Source organism: Chiloscyllium punctatum, chromosome 4, assembly GCF_047496795.1.
Source record: "Chiloscyllium punctatum isolate Juve2018m chromosome 4, sChiPun1.3, whole genome shotgun sequence".
NCBI classification, from domain to species: domain Eukaryota; kingdom Metazoa; phylum Chordata; class Chondrichthyes; order Orectolobiformes; family Hemiscylliidae; genus Chiloscyllium; species Chiloscyllium punctatum.
Window position 1 is genome coordinate 101,904,870 of NC_092742.1, and position 7,703 is coordinate 101,912,572.

Below are 7,703 nucleotides of genomic sequence, written 5' to 3' on the forward strand. Positions count from 1 at the left end.
CTTTTGGCATGGTTTATATGTTGAATAACCGATACTGCGGAGTGAGTTTCAGACTGTAATCTAATCAAGGGGTTCGGGGTGGTTTATGCATAGAATAATGGATACCCAAGAGGGGGTTACAAACTGTAATCTAATTGAGCGATTTTCATACAGAACAATAGATACCCAGTCAGTTACAGACTCGAATCTAATTTGCAGTGGATTATGAACAGAACAACAGATGCCTGCTAGTAATCTAATCGAGGTGTCCAGGGTGGTATATTTGTAGAATAACAGATATCAAGGAGTGAGTTTCAAATTGGAATCTAAGTGAGAGATTTGGGGTAGGTTATTCTATAAGAACAGACACCGGGCAGAGCATTACAGATTGGAATCTAACAGAGAAGCTCAGGGTGGTATTTATAGAATAACAGATACTAGTGAGTGAGTTGCAGACTGGATTCTAATCGAGGGGTTTGGGGTGGTTTACATATAGTATAACAGATACCCGGGAGGGAGTTACAGTCTGGAGTCTAGTTGAACGATTCCCAGGAGTTGAATTGCAAACAGGAATCAAATCAAGGGGTTCAGTGTGGTTTATGTGTAGAATAACAGATATCCAGGAGGGAGTTACAGACTGGAAACTTATCACAGGGTATGGTGTGGTTTATATACAGAACAATAGACACCCTGGAGTGAGTAACAGAATGGAATATAATTGAGTGATTCGATGTGGCTTATATACAGAACAAGAGATATCTGGCAGAGTGCTGCAGACTGGGTTCTGGGTGGTTTATGTGCAGACTAACAGATACCCGGGAGAAAGTTACAAACTAGAATCTAGTCAAGGGTTTTGGGATTGTTTAAAAGTTGAATAATAAATACTGCGGAGTGTGTTTCAAACTAGAATCTAATCGAGGAGTTTGTGGTGGTTTATATATGGAATAACAGATACACGGGAGGGAGTTACAGAGTGTAATCTAGAGTGATTCAATGTGGTTTACATATAGATACCCTGCAGTCAGGTGCAGACTGGAATCTAATTCAGGGGTTTGTAATTGTTTATGAACATAACAACAGATGACTGGTAGTAAGTTACAGAGTAGAATCTAATCGAGGTGTTCAGGATGGTATATATGTAGATGATAGAAATTGGGGAGTGAGTTTCAAACTGGAATCTAATCGAGGATTCAATGGGGATTCTCTTTATAAAATAACATTCTAGGCAGAGAATTACAGACTGGAATCTAATAGAGTGGCGCAGGGTGGTATTTGAATGTAGAATAACAGGTACCCAAGAATAAGTTGCAGACCAGAATTTAATCAAGGTGTTCGGGGTGGAATAACAGATATCGGGGAGTGAGTTTCAAATTGGAATCTAAGCAAGGTGTTCAGTGTGGGTTATGTGTAGAATAAGTGACACCAAGCAGAGAGTTACAGACTGGAATCTAATAGACTGGTATTTATATATGGAATAACAGATACCTACGAGTGAGTTACATAATGGAGTCGAATTGAGGGTCTCAGGGTGGTTTATATGTAGATTAACAGATACCCAGGAGGGAGTTACAGACTGTAATCTAATTGAGTGGTTCAATGTGGTTTATATACAGAAAATCAGACAGCTGGCAGTGAGTTTCAAACCGGAATCTATTCAAGGGGTTTGGGGTGGGTTATGTATAGAATAACAGATACCAGACAGAGAGTTACAGACTAGAATCTAATAGAGAGGTTCAGGATCATATTTATGTATAGAATAACAGATACCCTGGAATGAGTTACAGACTGGAATCTAATCAAGGGGCTTGACGTGGTTTAATATGGAACATCAGATAGCCAGCAGTGACTTTCAAACTGGAATCTAATCGATAGGTTCGGGGTGGTTTATGTTTAGAATAAAAGTCCTAGGGAGGGACTTGGAATCAAATTGAGGAGAATAAGAGATTCCTCCACAGTGAGTTACAGACTAGAATCTAATCAAGGAGTTCAGGTGATATATGTATAAAGAATAACACATACCTGGAAGTGAGTTACTGACTGGAATCTAATAGAAGGGTTGACGGTGGTATTTATAATATAGAATAACACATCCCCAGGACTGAATTACAGATGGGAATATAACCTAGGGTCTCAGGGTAACCTGTATAGAAATACACATACCCGGAGGGGAGTTACAGACTGGAATCTAATTGAGGGGTTTGGTGTGGTTTATATATAAAATAACAGATCCCTTAGAGTGAATTACAGACTGTAATCTAATGTAGAGAAGTTCGGGGTTGTTTAAATAGAGAATAACAGGAACCCAAGAATGAGTTATGGTGTAAACCGAGGGGTTTGGTGTGGTACAATATAGAATGAGGAATAGTTGAGAGTGAATTACAGAGCAGTAGATGTGATCTATATGGACTTCAGTCAGGCGTTCGACAAGGTTCCCCATGGGAGACTGATTAGCAAGGTTAGAATTCATGAAATACAGGGAGAACTGTATTTGGATACAGAACTGGCTCAAAGGTGGTGGTGGAGAGTTGTTTTTCAGACTGGAGGCCTGTGAGCAGTGGAGTGCCACAAGGATCAGTGCTAGGCCCTCTACTTTTTGTCATTTACATAAATGATTTGGATGCGAGCATAAGAGGTACAGTTAGTAAGTTTTCAGATGACACCAAAATTGAAGGTGTAGTGGACAGCGAAGAGGGTTACCTCAGATTACAACTGGATCTGGACCAGATGGGCCAATGGGCTGAGAAGTGGCAGATGGAATTTAATTCAGATAAATGCGAGGTGCTGCATTTTGGGAAAGCAAATCTTAGCAGGACATATACACTTAACGGTAAGGTCCTAGGGAGTGTTGCTGAACAAAGAGATCTTGGCGTACAGGTTCATAGCTCCTCGAAAGTGGAGTCACAGGTAGATAGGATAGTGAAGAAGGCATTTGGTATGCTTTTCTTTATTGGTCAGAGTATTGAGTACAGGAGTTGGGAGATCATGTTGCAGCTGTACAGGACATTGGTTAGGCCACTGTTGGAATATTGTGTGCAATTCTGGTCTCCTTCCTATCGGAAAGATGTTGTGAAACTTGAAAGGGTTCAGAAAAGATTTACAAGGATGTTGCTAGGGTTGGAGGATCTGAGCTACAGGGAGAGGCTGAACAGGCTGGGGCTGTTTTCCCTGGAGCGTCGGAGGCTGAGGGGTGACCTTATAGAGGTTTACAAAATTATGAGGGGCATGGATAGGATAAATAGACAAAGCCTTTTCCCTGGGATCAGGGAGTCCAGAACTAGAGGGCATGGGTTTAGGGTGAGAGGGGAAAGATATAAAAGAGACCTAAGGGGCAACTTTTTCATGCATAGGGTAGTATATGTATGGAATGAGCTGTCAGAGGATGTGGTGGAGGCTGGTATAATTGCAACATTTAAGAGGCCTTTGGATGGGTATATGAATAGGAAGGGTTTGGAGGGATATGGGCTGGGTGCTGAAATCTAGATTGGGTTGGGATATCTGGTCGGCATGAACGGGTTGGACTGAAGGGTCTGTTTCCATGTTGTACATCTCTATGACTCTATGACTCTACAGAGGAAAGTCGATTATCTGAACTTAGGATTCTCCGAATAAGATCACAAGGTCCCAATGCTTGGCTAAATGGTATTATCCGGCATTCGATTATCTTAACTTTCAATTATCTGGACAAAGTACTCCCTACCAATGTCATTTGGATAATCAAGGTTCCACTGTATGTATAGAATGATAGATACCTGGGAGGCAGTTACAGACTGGAACCTTATGAAGTGGTTCAGGTTGGTTTATATATAGAATAACAGACACGTGGGAGGAAGTGATAGACTGAAATCTAATCGAGGTTTTCAGTGTGGTTTATGTACAGAACAACAGATACCTGCGATGAGTTGCAGACTGGAATGGTTTATATGGTTTATATACAGAATAACAGATGCCCCAGACTGGAATCAAATTGAGTGGTTCAATGTGGCTTATATACAGGACAAGAGATATCCGGCAGAGAGCTGCAGATTGGAATCTAATCGAGGAGTTTGGTGTGGTTTATGTGCAAAACAACAGATAACTGGGCGTAAGTTACAGACTAGAATCTAATCAAGGGGTTTGGGATGGTTTATATGTTGAATAACCGAAATAGAAGAGTTGAGTTTCAGACTGGAATCTAATTGAGGAGTTCGGGGTGGTTTATGTATAGAACAACAGATACTGGGGAGTGAGTTTCTAACTGGAATGTAATGAAGGGTTCGGTGTGGTTTATGTATAGAATAACAGATAACCGGGGGGGAGTTACTGACTGCAATCTAATCAATAGTTTCAGGGTTGTATAGTCAGTTACAGACTGGAATCGAATCGAGGGGCTCGGGGTAGTATGACGAACAAGGTTATGAAGCCATACAGTCATAGAGATGTACAGCACAGAAACAGACCTTTCAGTCCAACTTGTCTGTGCCAACCAATTATCCTAACCTAATCTAGTCCCATTTACCAACACTTGGCCCAAATCCCTCTAAACCTTTCCTATTCATATACCCATCCAGTTGCCTTTGAAATGCTGTAATTGGCTTTTCTTTCAGAAAGGTTGTAAATGACACAATCTCCACAAAGTCTGGAGGTTGATAGGTTTTAGGGCAAATTTTGTATTAGATGACAGATACTGGTTAAAAAACACTTGTATAATGAATGGGGTGTGGCCAGTTCTCCCAGCTCATCTTACTCTGCTTTGGTTTTTTTTCAGCAGTAGTGTGAAAAACAGACTGCTGATACAGAGAAATAGGTCCAGGCTGGTACTCTCTCTCTAACTTCTATCCTGTAAGAACTTGTGTTTGATTTTACCTTTTGTGCCAAGGGGAGATTATGGGGATTGTCGCAAGTATTTGGAACAGCATGATTAAGTTGGAATGATCTATTGGGTTTTCAGAGAGGTTAAGTTATTTTGTATTCTGTTTTCTATTGCTCATATTTCATTCAGTAATCTTGTAAATAAATTCTGTTTTGTTCAAGACTAAGTGGTTTGACCAGCTGATTCTCTCCTGGAATATCCAACCCACCTGCTTAAAACAACTAGAAAAGTTAGGGTCTGGGGCTACTGTCTTGAAATGTTTTGAGGGGTCTGGCCTGATCCATCACAGTAATTTATATAAAGAAGAACAGATACCTTAGGGTGAATTACAGGCGGGAAACTAATTGAGGAATTTGGTGTGGTTTATATATGGAACAACAGATACCCAGGAGTGAGAACCAGACTGGCATCTGGTCAAGGGGTTCGATGTGGTTTATACAGCACAACAAATACCTGGAGTGAGTTATAGACTGGAATCTCATCAAGGGGTTGGGGTGGTTTATGTATAGATTGACAGATACCCAGGAAATAGTTCAGACTAGCATCTAAATGAGGAGTTCAGGCTGGATTATATACAGAACAATAGATACAGGGTAGTGAGTTACAGGCTGGAATCCAATCGAAAGGTTCAGGGTGTTCTATACATAGAATAACAGGTACCCAGAAAGTAGTTACAGACTGGAATCTAATTGAGGGGTTCCCCTTGTTTCATATATAGATAAACAGATCCCCAGACTGGAATGGAATCAAGCAGTTCAAGGTGGTTTATATATATAGAATAAGATTCCCAGGATGGACTTACAGACTGGAATGTATTTGAGGCTTTTGGGGTGGTTTATATAAAGAACAAAACATGCCCAGAAAGGGAGTTACAGACTGGAATCTAATCAAGGGTTTCGGGATAGTTTATATACTGAACAACAGATACTTCAGAGTGAATTACAGACAGGAATCAAATTGAGGGGCTGGGTGTGGTTTATATGTAGAATAACAAATACCCTGGAGGGTATTACAAGCTGGAATCTAATTGAGGGGTTCAGTATAGTTTATATATAGACATCCGGCAGAGAGCTGCAGACTGGAATCTAATCAAGGGGTTCAGGATGGTTTCTGTGCAGAACGATAGATATCCAGGAGTCAGTTACAGATTAGAATCTAACCAAGGGATTTGGGATGGATTATATGGCAAATAACAGAAAATGGGGAGTGAGTTTCATACTGGTATCTAAACGAGTGGAATGGGGTGATATATGTTTTGAATAAAAGTTAACCAGGAGGGTGTTGCAGACTGGAATCTAATTGAGGAGTTGGGTGTGCTTTATACTCAAAACAACAGATACCTGGAAGTGAATAACAGACTGGAATCTAACAAAGTAATAGAACATTAGAGTGTAGTACAGGCCCTCAATGTTGCACTGACCTGTGGAAGCAATCTGAAGTCCATTTAAACTACACTATTCCATTTTCATCCAAATGTTTATCCAATCAATATTTAAATGTCCTTTAAATTGGTGAGTCGACTACCATTGCAGGCAGGGCATTCCATGCTTCTGCAGCTCTCTGAGTAAAGAAACTACCTCTGACATCTGTCCTATATCTATCACCCCTCAATTTGAAGCTATGTCCCTTTGTATTAGCCATCTCCATCTGAGGAAAAAGGCTCTCACTGTCCATCCTATCTAACCCTCTGATTATCTTGTATGTCTCAGTTAAGTCACCTCTCAACCTTCCTCTCACTAACGAAAACAGCCTCAAGTCCCTCAGCCTTTCCTCAAAAGAACTTCCATCCATACCAGGCAACATCCTAGTAAATGTCATCTGAACCCTTTACACAGATTCAACATCCTTCCGAGAATACAGTGACCAGAACTGTACGCAATACTCCACGTGCAGCCGCATCAGGGTTTGATACAGCTGCGACATGACCTCATCGCTCTGAAACTCAGTCCCTCTACCAATAAAGCAACACACTGTATGCCTTCTTAACAATCCTATCAACCTGGGTGGCAACTTTCAGGGATCTATGTACATGGACACCAAGATTTCTCTGCACATCTACACTACCAAGAATCTTACCATTAGCCCAGTGCTCTTTATTCCTGTTGCTCCTTCGAAAGTGAATCACTTCACAATATTCTGCATTAAACTCCATTTGCCACCTCTCAGCCCAGCTTTGCAGCTTATTATGTCCCTCTGTAACCTGCAACATCCTTCAGCACTATCCACACCTCCACTGACCTTAGTGTCATCTGCAAATTTACATGCCCTCATTCTATGCCCTCATCCTGGTCTTTAATAAAAATGGCAAACAGCAGTGGCAAAATAACAGATCCTTGCAGTATACCACTAGTAACAGAACTCCAGGATGAATGTCTCCCATCAACCACCACCCTCAGTCTTCTTTCAGCTAGCCAATTTCTGATCCAAGCCACTAAGTCACCATCAATCCCATGTCTCTGTATTTTGTGCAACAGCCTACCATGGGGAACCTTATCAAACACCTTACTGAAATCCACATATACCACATCAACCGCTTTACCCTCATCCACCTGTTTGGTCATGTTAAAGAACTCTGTAAGGTTTGTGAGGCACAACCTACCCTTCACAAAACTATGTTGACTCTCCCTCATCAACTCATTCCTTTATAGATGATTATAAATCATAACTCTTATAACCTTTTCCACCACTTTACCCACAACTGAAGTAAGGCTCACTGGTCTACAATGACCAGCGTTGTCTCTACTCCCCTTGTTGAAGGGGACAACATTTGCAACCCTCCAGTCTTCTGACACTCTTCCTATAAACAATGACAACAGAAAGATCAAAGCCAAAGGTTCTGTAATCTCCTCCCTGGCTTCGCAGAGAATCCAAGTTA